Genomic DNA, 21,070 nt, shown 5'->3' on the forward strand with positions numbered 1-21,070 from the left:
GAGCAAGGAAAGCAAAAAACACATGTTAATTTGAGACACTAGCAGAATATGGTTTTGAGGTCTGACCATTTTGCAGAGGCAATTAACAGGAGTTAAAAGGACTGCGCACACAAAAGGACAGTCTCTTAAGGATTTGGTGTCAATGGGAAGAATTATCTCTGATTAAAAAGTCAGTGGGAGGAATAGTACTCCAAGGGCCGGATAAAGACAAGAAAAGGGCCGCAGTTTGGAGACCACTGCTCTAAATGGACAGTGAAATGCAATGCAGCATAATAATGATCTCTGCTCCTCTCCTGTCTCTTCCAGTCAGCATGTTCCTTGCATTGCAGCACAGTTGATTAATATCTTGTCCTTCTCCTCCCTTCCCCAATCTGAGCACTGTTGCAAATGAACTACAAGAGGCTGATATCAGTTCAAATTCAGGTACTTACACTGCTTTCATTTCAAAAAAATAAATTTGAGGATAAATTAATGAATACAGAGCTGCATTAGTATGAGCTGTTTATATCTACCTGGAGAGGAGCTTGGAAGGTGGAACCCAATAAACTAGTTTGTTAAGATGTCTTTAGATGAAAATCTCTTTATAAATCTTTTTGAAATCAATTTTTTTACTATGAAGTCCCCTTTCACAATGAATTGAAGGTTTTACCTTTTATAAATTAGGCTAATTATTATTATTATTATACAGGTTTTATATAGCGCCAACAGTTTGCTCAGCGCTTTACAACATGAGGGCAGACATTACAGTTACATTACAATTTGGTACAAGAGGAATCAGAGGGCCCTGCTCCTTAGAGCTTACAATCTAAAAAGGAAGGGCCAATTGATACAAAAGGTAATAGCTGTGGGGGGATGAGCTGATGGAGGAAGTAAAACAGTGTTAGTTAGAAGCAGGATAGGCTTCTTTGAAGAGAAGGGTTTTCAGGGATCGTCTAAAGATGGATAGATTAGGGGACAGTCAGACAGATTGGGGTAGGGAGTTCCAAAGGATGGGAGAAGCTCTGGAGAAATCCTGGAGGCGAGCATGGGAGGAGGTGACAAGGGAGCTAGAGAGCAGGAGGTCTTGGGATGACCGAAGAGAGCGGCTTGGTTGATATTTTGGGACTAGGTTAGTGATGTAACTAGGGGCAGAGTTATGGATGGCTTTGTAAATTATTGTTAGTACTTTTATTCGTTGGGTGAGTGGAAGCCAGTGTAGGGATTGGCAGAGAGCGGTGGAGGATACTGAATGGCTGGTAAGGTGGATGAGTCTGGCAGCGGCATTCATTATGGACTGAAGGGGGGGTAGTCTATGTAAAGGTAATCCAACAAGGAGGGAGTTGCAGTAGTCGAGGCGAGAGATGACCAGGGAGTGAATTAGAAGCTTGGTGGTGTCATTAGTTAAAAAGGGGCGTATTCTGGAAATGTTGATAATGGAATAATTATGCTCTTTTTTTGTGTTGAAAGAAACATTTAAAACTGGAATTTGCTAAGCAAAATGAGCTATATATATTTTTTTTCCAGAAACAAAGACAAAGTCATTTAAACACCACATTTGGATATTTGAAATTGAGTATCCTTGTAGAAGAGGCTATGGCTCTTTATAATGTCTTTTTTATGAAGTATGCACTGAGCAGAGGTTACAGAGTAATAGCTGGTATGGGAAAACCACATCAATCTGTTGTTAATTGCCACCGACACCAGTGTCACATAGGTAACCCACACATAATATAATTCCATCTCCAGTGGCTATTCATAATCTGGGAAGTGTGAAAGGTGCTCTGCTACTAAGTTGTAGCAGTATAAAACAATTAAGCTGCGGCAAGTCATTGGGTAGCAAAGCTGTGTTTCTGTCTGGAAATATTCTACCACAAAATAGCTTGAATTGATCTTTTTTTTTTCATGAAATATACAGTGCCTTGAAAAAGTATTCATACCCCTTGACATTTTCCAAAGTATGTCATGTTGCAACCAGAAATGGAAATGTACGGTATTTTATTGGGATTTTATGTGATCGACCAACACAAAGTGGCACATAATTGTTAAGTGTCAGGAAAATTATAAATGGTTTTCAAAATTTTATACAATTATGTGAAAAATGTGCCGTGCATTAGTATTCATCCCCCCTGAATCAATACTTTGTAGAACCCTTTTTTGCTGCAATTACAGCCGCAAGTCTTTTTGGGGATGTCTCTACCAGCTTTGCACATCTAGAGAGTGACATTTTTGCACATTCTTCTTTGCAAAATAGCTCAGATTGGATGGTGAACAAAAATTTTCAAGTCTTGCCACAGATTCTCAATTGGATTTAGATCAGGACTTTGACTGGGCCATTCTAACACATGCACATGCTTTTATCTAAACCATTCTACTGTAGCTCTGGCCGTATGTTTAGGGCCGTTGTCCTGCTGGAAGGTGAACTTCCACCTTAATCTCAAGTCTTTTGCAGACGCTAACAGGTCTTCTTCTTAGATTACCCTGTATTTGGCTCAACTCATCTTCCCATCGACTCTGACCAGTTTTCCTGTCACTGCTGAAGAAAAGCATCCCCACAACATCATGCTGTCACCACCATGTTTCACGGTGGGGATGGTGTGTTCAGGGTGATGTGCTGTGTTTGTTTTCCGCCACACATAGCGTTTTGCTTTTAGGCCAAAAAGTTAAATTTTGGTCTCATCTGACCAGAGCACCTTCTTCCACATGTTTGCTGTGTCCTCCACATGGCTTCTCGCAAACTGCAAATGGGACTTCTTATGGCTTTCTTGACTTTCTTCTTGCCACTCTTGCATAAAAGCCAAATTTGTGGAGTGCATAACATTTTTTGTTACCTATAAAGCCTGGCCAAAATACTCCCAATATTTACATCCCTTGGCTTGTTTTCAGGACATATGCTACAATAAAATGGCTACTGAGCATTCTTCTACAGTATAAGTGCAAGTGGCTTATTTCCAGGACATGGCAGTTGTTGGGTGCTTGTTTCCAAAATCGTAGCAGTGAGCACACCTCCTAATTCAAAAGCAGAGCATGCACAGTGTGTTCTCTCACTTCACAGAAATGACGCTGGAAGGGAGGACAGGGTGGGATCAGCCAAGTGGAGGGGAGGAGAGGGTGGGAGCAGTCAGGTGGAAGGGAGGACAGGGTGGATGCAACCAGGTAGAAGGGAGGACAGAGTGGGAGCAGCTAGGTGGAAGGGAGGACAGGGTGGGTGCAGCCAGGTGGAAGGGAGGACAGGGTGGGAGAAGCCAAGTGGAGGGGAGGAGAGGGTGGGAGCAGTCAGTTGGAAGGGAGGACAGGGTGGATGCAGCCAGGTGGAGGGGAGGACAGGGTGGGAGCAGCCAGTGATAAGGTCCCGTACCTCTATGGAAGCCTGCATCCCCGCCCCCCCATCCCCCCACCTGGAGGTAAATTCTTACCTTGGGGGATATATAATAGAATGACTGGCACTTTCTCTCTGGCTCCATCCCCCCGACAGCCTCGTGGTCCCTCATCTCCTCTCACGGTCCTCCTCTCCCCTCCTCCCACTCGGCATATTGGAGGCTGCAGTGTACTCTCAGGCAATCGTCCTGGGCCTGCTGGTCTCCTCTTGGTGTTACTTTCCCAGCCATTGGCCCTGAATGTAGCCAATAGAAGCGGGCATTGCCAGTTGAATGAGAGCTGCTCAGCTCAAGGAGGAGAAGGAGGGGTGGAAATCCCCCACAGCTGCCTGTGTCACTCCCTTCACAAAGCCTGTCAGTTTTGGCCCCGCTGCCCTGTGTCCTGAAGGGAGGTTGGCATCAGCACAGCCTGCTCACTAGTTTCTTAGGGAGGATGCATGTGATCAGCACAGGGCCAATTATCACTGTCCAGACAGAGGGTCAGGGGTCATGCAGCCTCATCGGACAGTCAGAGGAGAATGAAAACTCCTCCTACAAGCTTTAACCAGTGCTTGGCAGGACACTGACAGAAGTCACAAGACTGCTATATACTGTTGATGAGAAAAGATATTTAGAAGTTTACCTTTATTAAAATAATTGCATTTCTGTGTTCTGTGTACTGTGGGAGACCAGATATAATGAATGCAGGGTCCTGGGTTTAGTAACACTTTATTGACAATTGAAGAGATTATCACTTTAGTTGTACTTATAGAAGAAGGCTCAGTGGCCATTTTATTGTAGCCCATGTCCTAAAAAAAGACAGGGCATAGCAATGTAGACATTGGGAGTGTTTCAGCCATGCTTTATTGGTGACAAAAAAGCCCTACAGGTATGTTCTTTACATTAAACAACATTTTTTTGGTACAATATTTTTTTATTGGAATATAAAAAAAAAGGATACAGATGCAACATTCCCATGCAGGGGATATCAACAGTAGGCTCAAGACAAATCAACGTGTATAATTACACCTATGGAATTTGTTTTTTTCTTCTTTTTTTAATGGATTAAACTGTCAATCAACAGGTACACTCCAGCCAAGGCCAGGGGTCAACACAGGGTACCTGAACCCTAAGGCGCAGGGGCTGGAATTTGGAACAATCATTAAACAATATCTTTCAAAACAGCATATTGTGTATTTTTTACTATGGCCCGCTTTTTTTGGGCGCTTTATGAAACTAAAGAGTGTATTAAAATCCAATTTAGAATGCCCACAGGGGGTTACGTTTACAACACATACAGTATCTCACAAGAGTGAGTACACCCCTCACATTTTATTATATCTTTTCAAGTGACAACACTGAAGAAATGAAACTTTGCTACAATGTAAAGTAGTGAGTGTACAGTTTGTATAACAGTGTAAATTTGTTGTCCCCTCAAAATAACTCAACACAGCCATTAATATCTAAACCGCTGGCAACAAAAGTGAGTACACCCCTAAGTGAAAATGTCCAAATTGTGTCCCAATTAGCCATTTTCCCTCCCCAGCGTCATGTGACTTGCTAGTGTTACAAGGTCTCAGGTGTGAGCATGTGTGTTAAATTTGCTGTTATCGCTCTCACTCTCTCATACTGGTCACTGGAAGTTCAACATTGCACCTCATGGCAAAGAACTCTCTGAGGATCTGAAAAAAATAATTGTTGATCTACATAAAAATGGTCTATAGGAAGATTGCCAAGACCCTAAAACTGAGCTGCAGCATGGTGGCCAAGACCATACAGAGGTTTAACAGAACAGGTTCTACTCAGAACAGGCCTCATTATGGTCAACCAAAGAAGTTGAGTGCATGTGTTCAGCGTCATATCCAGAGGTTGTCTTTGAAAAATAGACATATGAGTGCTGCCAGCATTGCTGCAGAGTTTGAATGGGTGGGGGGGTGTCAGCCTGTCAGTGCTCAGACCATACGCCACACACTCCATCAAATTGGTCTGCATGGCTGTCATTCCAGAAGGAAGCCTCTTCTAGAGATATGCATTTAGTAACTGGGCGACAAGAGGTCAAAATTTGGTACCACATCCCATTTATACAGGAAAAACAAGAGAAAGGGCAGGTGGGACTTTTAAGGTACCATTGGTAGAGAATGAACAATCAATTTGAAAAAATAATTAATATTTATACAATTCTTTAAAATCGCAGTAAAGATTTACAGCAATCACGTATTACTTCTTTGGACATATATGAACCACTTCTTACTCTACATGTTTCGCTCAGAGGAGCTTCTTCATGAGTTTTTTTGTGAAGTGTCGCATGAAGTATTATATACTATAAGAAAAAAGATTAATTGTAAATGAATATGCTTAAAAATTGCCATGAATAAAATTGCATGGCATGTCAATAGGACATGTGTATGTGAGGGCTCCTGAGCTATATGTAAAAAAGTTGAAAGGCACAGTTCTATTTCAATAGGTGCAGCAAACACTTTATGAGTTGGCTCTCATTAAATATGAATAGAAAAAAAGGGTGTTGCGCGTCCTAAAATAAAACTCAGCAGCTACTAAATACTCAATCTATATCTTAAAAGTGTCAAAGATATGAAAGTGTGAATAATGCTTAAAAAACAAAGTGCAAACGTGCTTAATAAATCAAAAAAATAATATCAGGAAAAAAATAGAACAAAGTGCATCTGTGCATAGCATATCACAAATATTAAAAAACTTCAAAATAATATGCAAGTAATTCAAATATCAACAACAGTGGTGCTGTGATAAAACATAGAGTAATAAAGTGCATACAGCGAAAAAAATATAAAAAATATAAAAAATCCAAAAAGCAATTGGGTTTAATTAGAGTGACCCATACATAGTCCAATTGTGAATATTAAGGTGAAATATTACAACCAAATAAAATAGTGCAGTTGTGTGTTCACAGTGCCAAGCCAACTCTCTCCGTTCAGGTGGTTTTCACGTGTTAGTGCTGGTCACACCAGGTAATTACCTTACTGCTGTAAGGTATACAGCAAAAAATAGCCTTTTATAAGGAACACTTGAATTCAGGAGATGGACAGGGGGGGAACTTCACACTTCTCTAGCGTCACCGTCAACCATCAAATTCCTCCGTGGATACTATCAGCATATACACTCAAGGAATAGATAGAGTCCACCATAGTGTAGTAGATTAAAATAATAATGATTTTATTAAATAAATAGCAAACTACTCACAAAGGTAGGGAGGGACAGAGCGCACAGCAAAACAGACCGACGAGCGTGTTGCTCGGGTGTGGGCGTCACTTCCGGTTTCCTACGCGTTACGTCACACAGTGACTTCAACTGGGATGTGCCCACTTTCATCTACTGTCTATTTATGAATTCCAGGGTGTGGGTCTCTGCTTTTCAGAGAATAAATCACTGACAGCAAATTCGATTTCAGAGTTTTTCTGTTCCTTTTTTCTGCAATATTCATGGGGCTTCTTGGCCAGATTGTTGTTTAGATGGAAAAAGACACACCCGGCCGCTCCAGGTGAGACCAGGAAGCCTAATGATCCAGTCTTTCCATGTCAATAGGACATACCTATATATTTTTTTTTACAAAATATCAAACTATCAGGGTTTCCACTTGGGGACATCATGTAAGCTGTCTATGGCAAAATAAAGTTTTTATGAAAAAGTTACTTTATTGGTGTGCAGCTTACGCTTTATTACTCTTTCTGCATCATGTGCGTGGATCGGCTTTTTTTGCCTATAGCCGGAGCATCCACAGCGGTGGGAAGACTTTGTAGAGCGGTGCCACTCATTTTGGATCATATAATACAGGGGCCATTGCCTGAATGGGCCCGTTTATCTAAAAAAAAGAGCTTAGCCTTTGAACCTTACATGTGGACAGGTATTACTGACTTATTCCAGTTGTGTGAGAGACAATATCATGCTCATGAAACATTTTTTAAAGCTATTGATACTGTTATCTTTTAACATCAGAATTTTCTTGCGTGAATTGGATCAAACTACAAGGAAAGCAGATCCCCCCTTTAAAATAAAAACAGATGACGTGTGTTCGGGAGGTTCATGTCTTGTCTTTTATATCCAGGAAATGACTTTGTTTCGGAGACCCGCTCTCACTGAAGTGATAAATATGTATGCCGTCATGATTAATGTTAATGTCAGCTCCGCTGCAATGTTTTACATAGGTACCGGGTGCCAGGGGCAGTTAAGTGGAAGATAACTATTCTCATTAATCACATTTGATAACTCTCAATCCCAAAAGGACACAGAGATGAACTGGGGATGGCAGGATCACTCACATATTTAAAAGAAAAGACGCCGTGTCTCATGACCTGATTCTACCTCAAAAAAATAACTAATTGCCAGTGCATTTAATCATTAATTAAATATGTTATGTCTGAGCGGAGGAACACCAGGTACAGATCCTGAATCACAACTGCTAGATATATCATTTTCTATCTAAAATGGATAGGAAAGGACAAAAATAAAAAATAAAATGACACACATTTCAGAAACAAATAAAATCAGGTGCATAGAGTATAATGTTGTATGTGCTATGTTAGGCCTGGACTGATAAGCAATTACCGTATTAATCGATGTATAACAGGCACAGGCATATAACATGCACATTCATTTTAAGAAGGACGTTTCAGAAAAAAAAAACGTTTAACTAAACTGGTAAATAAAATTTTAAATAAGGAACTTTGAAGCAAAATAAGGGTTAGTGCCCAACTGCAGCCTCATCATTGCCATCAATGCAGCCTTATCAATGCCCATCTTCTGCCTCACAAGTGCCATCCATGCAGCCTCATTAGTCCACATCAATGCAGCCTAACAAGTGCCATCAATGCAGCCTCATTAGTCCACATCAATGCAGCCTCACAAGTGCCGTCAATGCAGCAGCCTCACCATTGTATTCAATGCAGCAGCCTCACCATTGCCTTCAATGCAGCAGCCTCAACATTGCAATCAATGCAGTCCGATTGATGCCCATCTGCAGCCTAGAGGGGACAGGGAGGGGGCTGGAAAAGCGCCGACAGATTACATATAGGAGAATCTCCTATGATAGACAGAACAGTGGTCCAATGGTGGCCAGGAGACGGGACTTCCTATTACAGAGGCCGCCAAGTAAACAGAAGATTCTCACTGTGTGTTATCTGACGGCGCCCGTCCCGCCCCCCTCCCTGTCCCCTCCCTGTCCCCTCCAAGGCATCTAAAATTGAAGTATTAGCGTGTAACACACGCACACTATTTGCACCCGATTTTACGCCAATGAATACACTATGATTTGGTGCTGGACCTGGTACAAATTGGCATAAGTAAGGCAAGCATTGGTCCAAGAGTTTAGTTGATGGCATTGTATCAGGGTTCTTTAACAGATTTAAATTTAAAAAAAATTATATATATATAGATATATATACAGTATATATAATATATATATATATATATATATATATATATATATATATATATATATATATATATTTATATATACATATATATATATATATATATATACATACACACAGCATGTATTAATTTTGTTTCTTACTTAGCTCTGCATTCATTAATTCAATGAGTGCACAATGTGTGATGTTACTGTTGTGCTAAAAAGGAGTATGCTAAAAGGAGAGAGCAGTGTGATTTAAGCCTCGGACGCACAATCAGATTTTTGGACGACTGTTCGTCCGATTTTTTTTTTGTATGCTAGTCTCATGTCGGAAGTGAAGAAGTTACTCACCATACGAAAATTCTCATACGACAGAATACAACTTCAGAAGTGACGTAATGTGTTGAATTGTTTTGTATGTATTCTTTCATTTCTGAGCATGTATAGTCTTGCTTTTATGATTTTTTTCAGATGAAAACTGTACTATTAAAACAAAAATCAGACGTGGCGTTCACGTACGACAAAAAGGTTATAATCTGCACATTCAGCTTTTGTCAGACGAAAAATCTGAATCGGCAGTTGAATGCACCATACTAACGATCCGAAAATTAGCAGATCGCTCTTCGGACAAAAAGTTGACTTCCAGTTTTCGTATTGTGGGTACGAGCCTTAAGAGGTGAGCTCATCAATCAAATGTCTTCTCCTTTTTATTGTTCAGTCGTAGGATGCATAAAGCAGTGGTCCTCAACTCCTGTCCTCAGGGCCCACTAACAGGCCAGGTTTTATGTATTACCTTTAGGAGATGCAGACTAGAATACTGCAATCACTGAGCAGAAAATAATATCACCTGTGATGTATTTCAGTTTTCTTGCAAACCTGGCCTGTTAGTGGGCCCTGAGGACAGGGTTGATGACCACTAGCGTAAGGGACAAGACCTGTAAGTGTTACTTAAATCTACAAGATAAAATCAGGTTATCTGCCCAGCCAGACAGGGCTTTGCTGCATGGCAGGGTTGTGTAAATCTCTGGATTGGATGGAAAGAAAATGCTAATTTTAGAAATACAAATCTTTAGCAAGATAAAGTAGCCCCGATATATGTATTTTGGAGGTCTTTAGCTGTTGGCCTGGATTTCAGCTTTAAGGGTTACATAAAGGTTTAAAGTGATACTAAAGAAAATATTTTTTTAAATAACAAACATGTTATACTTACCTGCTCAGTGCACAAAGCCACCCTGATCCTCCTCTTCTGGGGTCCCCCGCCAGCTTCCTCCAGATGAGTACCCCCATAACAAGACACTTGCTGGGGGTACTCTTGTGGGATTGCTCCCGAGTCAGCTATGTGTGGTCATTGCCCCACCCCCCCCAGCTCTCTCCTCACTGCCTGTGTTTGACAACAGCGGGGGCCAATGGCTCCTGCTGCTGTCTCTGAGCCAATGAAGAGGGAGAGATGCGTTGCTCTCAGGCACAGTGCTGAATTGCGGTCAGGCTCAGGTATGTATATGGGGGGCTGGGGGAAAGCCACACACAGAAGGTTTTTTTACCTTCAGGTATAGATGAACTGAAGCTAAAAAACCTTCAGCCTTTAGAACCACTTTAAAGAGGAGGTCTAGCCTGTGTGAAAAACATTTAAAGTCAGCAGCTACAAATAACGTAGCTGCTGACTTTTAATATTAGGGCACTTACCTGTCAAGGGAGCCCACAATGTCAGCACCCCAGCTGATCTTTGGATCAACTCCCAGGTGCTGCCGCCGCCATTCCTGATAAGAGAACCAGGCAGTGAAGCATTTCCTCTACTGTGCATGCTTGAAGCGCCTGGGAAGGAGGAGGGCACTGAATTTCCAGGAGATTAGGCTGCGGCCTGTCTCCTGAAAGTGGGGAGGGGGACCTGTCGTTCCCCCCTGAAAGGTGCCAAATGTGAGACTGGAGGGGGGAGAAGCATATAAGTGGAATGTCCACTTTTGGGTGGAACTCCGCTTTAAGGTTAGATTGCCGGAACAAGGTTGAGTGTTGAGGATTTATTTCAGTTGTGTTAGGTCAGGATTCTAAATGTAAATTGTTTGTAGAGTCATCCATTGAAAATGAGGAGCTTGAACGGGGCTGACTACTCTCCCCGCTCACAGATGACAATGCTGGGCCAATAACAGGCACAAGCACTGTTATGCGGGCGAGGGCAAGTGAGTCACATGCTCTTCATTCCCAGAATATGTTCTGCTGGGATAAGGCACAGTTAAGTGTACTTGTTTCTTTGCTCTGCATGATCACAATAACAAGTTAAGTGTTACTACCTGAGTAGATTGAGTGTTAGTTTAGGGTTAGTTTTAAGAATCTGTCAGAGTTCATTGTTGGTGAGGTTAAAGTGAAATAAAAGCCTAACTATAACTGTTTCTAAAATGTTACCTTACCAATTTTTAATCTGTGCCATTCCAGGTACATGATTCCACAGCTCTGGCTCCCCTATGTCAGTGACTGGCTGCTGCATGGAAGAGGAGGGAGCGCCAACAATGGCTGTGCCATGGGAGCTTATGGGTGCTCCCGGAATTCAAAGCCATTGTCAAGCACTCCCTTACACAGAGTTGCCGGATCACATGACCAGACTGGAGCAAATTGAAAATAGGTAAGTACAGTTTTATACAGGTTAAGCAGGATAGGTAGAAGGAGGGGGTGAGGACATTTTTAGGTAGACATAGTTAGGGTTTTCTTCAACTTTAAGTATTAAAAGTGAATTTTAGGGTAGCTTCACGCTGCCCCGGTGTGGTCCTGCTGCACTTTGGTCAAAGCGGTGCTAACATAGTCTGGTTAAAAAAAGACACAAGTCCATTTAGTTCCTGAGGGTTTCATGCGGGTTAGCTGCTGTACCCTTCTATGGTGCCCCACGGTTTTGGTTCAGTTTCAGAAAATGCGCCAAGGATACAGCATGCAGGAGTTTTGGTGCATTTTCTGATGCCACACCAAAACCACAGGACCTAATAGAAGTCTATAGGAAAGCACAGCTAACCCACACGAAAAATGTGGGTTAGCTGTGCTTTAACAAAAGTGCAGGGAGGCAGTGTGAAGCCACTTTTAGAGTGTTGGTTGAGAATTAAGGTTTGAAGAAGAAAGAGTGTTACCTGTGAAGGTGAGAATAAATGGGGAGAAACATTGGTGGGTAACAATTAAATTTATATTGGTTACTACTGTACACGCCTTCGGCATCTATGTCTGCACTGGGTTGCAATTGTAACTCTGAAATGTAATGTTCTGGAAAGGGACTGGTTTGAGCTCCTGATAAAGTGCAAGTTCACCATCATGAGATTTTCTTCTTGTAGCCTATTTACATTTCATTCTTCATTTCTCCGTCTATACATAATCACTTATCTTCCCCCTTCTACATGATGCTATCCTGTAGCACTTAGTTTTTAAAGCCCGGTTGAAGTCACAGAAAAATATATTCAGCCAAACAGATGTAGACATTGTACTAACAGTTTCCATTTCCATAGCTTTACCACCTTTCCTGTTGTAGCAGTTGTGTAGTATATCTAAATATGGCTCTGTAGCCCCATATGCACTAGAGCAGGCATCACTAAATATCACACCACTGTTCAGACCCTGACCAAGTGACAGTTATGCCCGGACTGCTACAACCACACCATTTAGCTGCCTGTGTGTCCTCTGTTCATTCCACCACTGCCTCTGTGGTCCTCCTCACAACAGGGCAGGGAGCCGGAGATGCGATCAGTCTACGAGGAGAGTGGGAACTTGTCCCAACTTTCAAGTTAACAAGTGGCCGGTTGGTTGCTATGATGTGGTGCGGTCCTAGCAACCAATCGCTCCCTTGTTAACAGGAGAAGTTGGGAAGCTTCCGCTATACACCCTGATCTATCACACCTCCTGCTCTCTGCTGTGAAAAGTAGGACAGGAAGGGGGGAAGGGACAAACACACTGCTGTAAAGGAAGGGGAGATGTGCTGTTGAGGCAGGTAGCTATGTAAAAAGTGGACCATTATGTAAAGGGGGTTCTGAGATGTAAAAGGGGAGCTGTGATGTAAAGGAGTGCTATAATATAAAAGGGCAGATGTACTGTAACAGGGGGGACTTTGATGTGGTGGAGGGCTGTGATGTAAAGGGGGGGTGGTATAAAAAGGGGTGATTCTATATAAAGGGGGAGTGTGATGTGAAAGGTTGTACCAGTAAAGGGAGACTGTGATGTAAAGGGGGTGCTATAATGTAAAGGCATAACATTTGATTGTAAAAGGGGAGGACTTTTATGTGAAGGGGCTGTAATCTAAAGTGGGGGGGGGGGTGGGGCTGTGATGCAAAGATGGGGGTGGTAATGGAAAGGGGGGCTGCAATGAAAAGATGGGGGACTGTGATGTAAAAGGGGGGAATGATGTAAAGGAGGGTGACTGTGATGTAAAGATGAGGGACTGTGATGTAAAAGGGAGGACTGATGCAAAGGGGCGGAGGACTGTGATGTAAAGATGGGAAACTGTAATGCAAAGATTGGGGACTGTGATATAAAGGGGGGCACTGTATTGAAAAGGGTGGCTGTGATGCAAAGAGGGGACTATTGTAAAGGGGCATGTAATGTAAAAAATATTGGGCTATGATGTAAATGAGGGGACTGTGATGTAAATGGGCCTGTGATTCAGAGGGGGATATTTTTTTTACCACCAAAAAACAACACAAAAAAAAAAAGAAAAATCTATGGTAAACTATCAGTGTCATTCTTTTTGGTGTGAAATACAACTTTCTCACTACTGAAAAGGTGACCTGCATGTGACTGCCCAAACAAAGCCCTATGAGTAGAGTCTTCCAATGTGCAACACCTGCTAAATTGTCATGAGATTAAAGCAATTCCTTGGGGAAAAAGAGTAAATACCCATAATAGGCAAAGACTTTGAAAAGAGAGGGTCAGTGGTGGAAACAGGACATTGTGAACGAGATCGTGATTTCAGCTGTTCCTTTGTTTCTTTCAAATTGGGCTAGCAATTAGCTAAGGTGAAACAGCAGATAACCAGGAGGCAATTGGAGTATGATAAAATAAATGATACTCAGATCAGTCCTGGATCACTTGAAAGGCGGGACTGTTATTGCCTGCATTTCTAGAAGCAAGGATAGCCACTGAGGTCTGGTTCACATCTATGCAGCTCTGCGAGTTGTGTTTTGTGCAGGCAAGGCAGCCCATTAATTTGAATGGGCTGCCATGCCTCCAGAAATGCAGGGAAAGGGTCTCTGCATAATCTCTTGAATCTCAGTCCACATGTGGTTCCCATGTGGGCTGAGATTGTAGTGTAGTGTAGTGTAGTGTAGTGTAGTTCCCCCGTGCAGGTGTGATTTCCAGTGTGTGCAGCGCGCCATTAGGAATAATGGCACACACATGTTTCCCACGCATTTTTTTGTGTGGGTGGTTGTGGGGACGGGTACAGGTGTGGACCCACAGCAGAAACCAAGCACATACAGTAGATTTGAACCAGGCTTTAGCCACTGAGCTGCTTATTGACAAGTCTGTTGGGGTCTGGAAGGAGCAGTAGAGCAGACATACAGACTTATTAAAAAGTCTAGTTGTCCATAATACACATCCAGGCTTCTGAAGTATATCATAACAGGAGCTGAAGCTAACTTGCACACAGTATATACAATATTATATACCGTATACAGTATTATACATGTAAAGTAACAACTAAATATTAACATCTACATGCCAGAGATATGGACACCAGATATTTCCGCCATAGTACAATATTAAAGAACAGATGACATTGGAAAGAATTATTTCACAAAATAGTACTATACATTTTAACATCATATAACTCTTGGTGCACCAAGGTGGCCTTTTGATTCTTTCAATAGGCCTCGGAGGTTTGGGTTCCTTGTCTCCCTGCTGGTTGTTATTAGTAGGAATGGGAAAATGTTTCTCATCAACTTTGAAGAGTGCCTAACAGGAGCAAGACTGGCATTTCATATACATTAATCAGACAGTTCATAGGTGTAAGGTCCTCATTGACTTGCCACCAAAAGTGTATTGGAAAACTTAGATTTTCCTTGTTTCAATAGGCCAGGTTTTGTTCTAAACTTAAAAGGGTTTGTTTTACCTTAAAACATTGGGGCTGATTTACGAAGGGTTTGCGCCATTAGTTGCGGCGTGCGCCGATGCACAACGGCTGTTTTCGTATTCACAAAACATTTGCCCCTGTAACACAGTGCAATTCCCCATTTACTATTATATTGCTGGCGCATGGGAGGCAGCGATCGGTGAGCCGCTATAGACATGGCGCACGCATTCTTCAACTCAGAATTTAAAGAAGCTGGAAGTGCCAATATTATGGGGGTGATGTGGGTGATGTGAGGAAGGATAGTTATAATTATAACTGTCCAAGTAACAAATATTCCCAAAATAGAATGAGAAAGTAACTTTATCTGAACAAGCCTGCTGTGCCTGCAAATACACTTAGAACTGCACGAGGTCAATTTATGCACTGCGCATGCGCAAGCGGTATTTACGCACGTTCAAATGCTTTGGTTCACTGCGCCGGCAAAATCTTAGTCAATGTCAAGCAGCGTAAATGTATTTGCATAAGTTGAACAGGCGCACCTCTCAACTTGACTTTTTTTTTTTTTTTTACGCTGGTTCACTTTTATGTTTTTTTTTAGGCTATTTGCACACAGGTCATGTTAGCATTAAGAAAAAAAAAATGCGTGAGGGTCCCCCGAAATTCCATACCAGGCTCTTCAGGTCTGGTATGGATATTAAGGGGAAACCCACGCCAAAAAAAAAAAAATGGTGTGGGGGTCCCCCTCAAAATCCATACCAAGCCCTTCAGGTCTGGTATGGATTTTAAGGGGAACGCCGCGCAAAAAAAAAGCGTAGCCTTTACAACCACTTTACCTCTGACTAGAGATCCAGACTGCTGGTGTACTTCTCTTGCGACAAATTTCTGCATACGCCTTACTTTTATTTGGTTGATCTTTAACAGTCTTAGCAACTGATGTTTTCAGAGGTATTGTACTCTGATGCCTCGTACACATGATCAAGCAATCGGGTGGAAAAGTCAGGCAAACTCAAGTCCGCCGGACAATCCCCCCCGTGTGTAGCCTCCAGCATACTTTTTTGACCCGAAAGTACGGCGGACTTAGAAAGTAGTTTTGCACTCCAATCTTCCCGCCGGACTCGCATTTCGGCGGACAATCCGGCCGTGTGTATGCCAGTCCGCCGTACTTTTGAAATGAACGGATTTTCCCGCCCGGAGAAAAGTCCGCTCATTCGAGCGGGTCTCCAAGTAGGCGGGGCCCGCGAAGGAGGCGTCGCAGACCCCACCACCTGGTATGGACTTAAAGGGGAACCCCAACGCCGAAAAAATCAGCGTGGGGGTCCCCCCAGGTCCACATCAGACCCTTGTCCGAGCACGCTACCCGGCCGGCCAGGAAAGGGGGGGACGAGCGAGCGCGCCCCCCTCCTGAGCCGTACCAGGCCGCGTGCCCTCAACATGGGGGGTGCCTTGGGGAAGGGGGGGCCGCGCGGCCCCCCCACCCCAAAGCACCTTGTCCCCATGTTGATGAGGACAAGGGCCTCTTCCCGACAACCCTGGCCGTTGGTTGTCGGGGTCTGCGGGCGGGGGGCTTATCGGAATCCGGGAGCCCCCTTTAATAAGGGGGCCCCCAGATACCGGCCCCCCACCCTATGTAAATGAGTATGGGGTACAATGTACCCCTACCCATTCACCTGTGAAATAAAGTACAAAAAAAAACACAACACACAAGATAAAATAGTTTATTGCACAGCTCCGGGGGTCTTCTGTCTTCGGGGGTCTTCTCGCCGTACTCCTCCGCTTTCTTCTTCTAGTTCTTTTGCTAGCGGAGGAGTCTGGCTTTCTTCCTCGCCGCGGCCTCTTCTTCCGACTTCGGGGGTCTTGTCCCCCCTCTTCAGTGCTCGGACAAGGGTCTGATGTGGACCTGGGGGGACCCCCATGCTGATTTCGAAATGAGCGGACTTTCCTCCGCGTGTGTGGGCGAGTCCGTTCATGTCAAAAGTAGGGCGGATAGTACGGCGGACTTAGTACACCGTATTAGTCCGCTGAAAAAGTGCCGTGTGTGGGCAAGTAGCCCGTTCGGAAAGTCCGACGGACAGTCTGGCGGGAAGACCGCCAGACTAAGTACGTTGGATAGTCGGCTACGTGTGTACGCGGCATGAGGGAGTTCATGTCTGCAAGATGTAGTTTAGCGTGCTCTTGTCTGTCATGTAGTAGTTGCTTGTGTAGTTACATGTCCAGTTGCTCTGAAATTTAAGAACTCCGTAGTAAAGCTTTCCAAAATTTCCCTGTAAGATTCGCAATCTGCAGAACTTCTCTAAAGCTGAACTCCGGGCAGAAACCTTATTACAAATGTATACCGGTGCTTGTGTACTGTTAAATGATTTGTTGGTCTTAAGAAGGGTACACACTATTCGTTTTGTTTCGGTCTGAGCCACTGTACTAACCATCCAGCATTAGTACAGCGATCTCCACCGCTGAGCTGTTGTGTTCTGACAGGAGGACGACCCCCCCGCCAGAACAATCTGATCAGAGCTCCCTTCCAGCATGCATGTCTGACAGAAGCCGGCCAAACAGACTTACACACGGGCATAATGTTTGATCCTCCTCATTTGGTGTGTGGATGTCGAGACGAGCGGTCATATTCAAAACTTTTGTTCCTCAAGCTGTGGCCCAATAAAATCTTCTATCCGCTCTCTCTGTGCGGGAACAGTTTTACCATCAACAGGTCTATCTATATTTCACAGGTTTGCATTTCATCCGACCCCAGTGGGTCTCTAGGCTCCTCCCATCCTTTGGTTTCCCCTTCCTTTTTGAAGGAAGGGGCTTTGGGTCCACGGCGGAGTCCCCTCTTTTGGGTCCGGCATCCACAGGTGTTCCACTGGGGGTCTCTCGAATGAGAACTTGAGGGAACTTGTACTCTCATTTGCTCTTAATTACTGGAATGTTAAACCCTACCTCACAATATTTAAAAATATAGTCTCTTCTTGCTGAATGCCCTGAAGGAGACAACCTAGTACTCTGAAACGCGTCGGGTGCAAGAAGTATATACTGTATTGTATTACAATATATAGGACGGTGTACAAGCTCTAGAGGTGTTTTAAACATTCCTTGTATATTTTATATACCTTTTCTGTGTACATTTTTCTAATAAATACCTTATAGGGATCTCTTTTTCTTCTTTTTTTCACAGGCATAATGTCAGACTTTTTTTTTAAAGCCAATTAGAGCCTCAGGCTCTTATCACGTGCTTAAAAAAAAAAAAAAAAAAAAACACTGAGATCCATGCACCCAGCGCCCTGCATGTGGGTTAGCGGCCGAGCGCATGGATTAGGGGAGCTGCACCTCGTATGAGCGGCCGCCACTGGTGGGAACCCAATGCTGACCCTTACGTTAACCCTCCCTGTAACACCAACATTTTCTGTAACTCTCACTCTAATGTTCTTTGTGGCCCAAACTTTAACCCTACCTGCAACCCCAATGCTAACCTTACTTTCAAACTAATCCTCACAATAATCCTCCCTAGTAGTACACTAATCCTTTATGAGCCGTCTTTATAATCCTAACCCCAGTATTACAATTACACTTTCATGTTTTTCATGCAGTGTATTTTAGGCACATTTTACATAGAATACTATTCATCCCTATGGAAAGACAGTTTGCTGGAAATTTCACTAAAGATGCTACAGTAAGCATTCAAACGCATTACCTCCTTTAACCCTAAAACTACCCCTCCCTGATCGAAACTTGAAGTGATTATAAACCTTCACATTTTATTTGTTTAAATAACAACATGTTATACTTACCTGCTCTGTGTATTGGTTTTGCACAGAGCCGTCAAGATACTCCTCTTCTGAGGTCCTCCGCTGGCACTCCCCCTCCCTGCCGAGTACCCCCTAGCAAGCCGCTTGCTACTGGTGTGGGCTTGCTCCTGAGTGCCGCTGCCTGCGTCCACAGACACAGACAGCAGGGCTATGCCCTGCCTTCTGCTCCCTCATCATAGGATTTGATTGACAGCAGCAGGAAACAATAGCTCCGACTCCTATCAATCTGCCCTGTAAGGAGGGAGAGAGCAGAGAGGGCCGCTGTTCTTGTGCACAGTGATGGAGCCAGATCGGGCTCAGGTTAGTATAAGGGGGGGGGGGGGGGGGCTGGGTGAGGATCCTCATTGCAAAAAGTTTACCTTAATATAGAGAATGCATTGAGGTAAAAAAACAAAAACTTAAAGCAGTGTTCCAGCCGCAAAAATAAAATCATTTTAAAAGTCAGCAGCTACAAACACTGTAGATGCTGACTTTTAATAAGGACAATCACCTGTCCAGGGAGCCCGCGATGTCGACCCCCGAGGCCGATCCGTCAATTGGATTGGATGCAGGTGCCGCCATTCTAACTAATGCCGCGTACACGCGATCAGATTGTCCGGCGTACTTAGTCCGCTGAAACGCATTTCAGCGGACAATTCGATCGTGTGTGGGCTTCAGTGGACTTTTCCAGCGTGAAGTCCGGCGGACTAAGAAAGTATTTTTGCACTCCAATCTTCCCGGTCGTACTTGGGTTTCAGCGGACAATACATTCATCAGTATGCTAATACGGCGGACTAAGAATGACACATGCTCAGAAGCAAGTACGAAAAAGGAAGCTATTGGCTACTGGCTATTGAACTTCCTTTTTCTAGTCCCGTCGTACGTGCTGTACGTCATCGCGCTAGCAAACGCTGGACTTTCTGTGTGTGGCCAAGTCCGTTCGGTAGAAAGTCCGCCAGACTATCCACCGGACTAAGTACGCCAGACAATTTGCTCGTGTGTATGCGGCATTAGGGAAACCGGCAGTGGAGCCGTGCAGCTTCACTGCCCATTTCCTACTGCGCATGTGCGAGTTGCGCGGTGCTTTGTGAATGGCCAGTTTGTCTTCTGGGACACACACAGGTCCCAGAAGACATGGGGGGGGGTTTGCCGCACAAAAAGATATGACATCCTGTGCTGTGGCCCGGATGGATTGGAAGTTCACTATGTACTTCAGGTAGGAAGGAAAAAAAATAAAAAATTTTAATATCCAAAAACGAGGGGTGGAGGGGTGGTCTTTTGATTAAGACCACCTCTCAAAATTGGGTGGAACTCCGCTTTAAGCCTTTAGAACCACTTTAAAACATTGTTTGCACATTCACCTATCGTGAAACCCAGATCCTCTTCACCATTGGGGGCTGGTGCTAAGCTTTTTGGTGGGGCGACAACCTTGAGGGTAGGGACCAATGTGAGTGTACAAGGATAGGGACAATTGTAGACACTCACTCAGGTTGAACTGGATGGACTGGTGTCTTTATTCAACCTAACTAACTATGAAACTATGAGACAAACAAGCCCCCCCCCCATGTTTGCACTCAACCCTCTATGGTCGAGGCACCACTGCTTTCTTTTCTTCTCCTCTTGGTCAACCTGATCTGCCTCCTGTCCTGATTGGCCAGGAGGAGAAGCCGGAAGACAATAGCGAATATTGATTCGCTAGTGTCACAAGCAGGTGGGTTTGGGGCACACTGCTTTGCGCCCCAAGCCCAACCTTTTTCAAGCCAATTAGAGCCTCAGGCTCTAATCATATGGCTTGAAAAAAAAAGAAAAACATCATAGAAACCTATGAGTCCTGCATCCCTATCACCAGGTACAGACATCTATTGATTCTCCATAATATGTATAGTTTTTTACAGAAAGTTTTTAATTGTATTTTTTATTTTTATTATATGGGGTTTTATGACTAACTTTGAGACAAATGTGCATAATCCTTTAATAGAAAATCCAAGCACTAATTACAAAACATGATTCAGTAATTTAAATGATGTATTTCCAACCAAACAATTTCAATCACGTTATTCAATATATAAAACAATACAAAGGCAAATTTGAATCCTGCCCGCAGGACTCCAATTTAGAACTTTCTGGTGTCTACAGTAAGTCAGACGGACACAAGCAGCAGATTCGGTACCAGGCCTGAGGGCCAGAGCAAGAGTTCAGGCATGTCTCCAACTCTAATAATCAATGTGTTACATGAGACCAGCTTATTTAAATAAAATGTGAAAGGCGTATTAAGGAACTCCTTCCGCTGTCCGACAAAGCATTTCATTGCTCATTTTACGAGCTGAATAATGTCGCAGAGACGAATAAATTATAGATGAAACCCCCATCATATGTTTATAAATACAGGAACGTTAGCATTTTAGATGCTCGTAAATCTGCCTGGTACATCATGGGAAGGAAAGATCTAAGACCCACTAAAACAATGATAGATTTTTCCGTCTGGTAGGCCCTGACTAGTGGTCCATTCACTGCCCTGGCTTCTTCTAGCCCAGCTCATACCCCCCTC

Source organism: Lithobates pipiens, unplaced genomic scaffold (assembly GCF_037356315.1).
Source record: "Lithobates pipiens isolate NorthernLeopardFrog02 unplaced genomic scaffold, aLitPip1_a1.2 Scaffold_10, whole genome shotgun sequence".
Classification (NCBI taxonomy): Eukaryota; Metazoa; Chordata; class Amphibia; order Anura; family Ranidae; genus Lithobates; species Lithobates pipiens.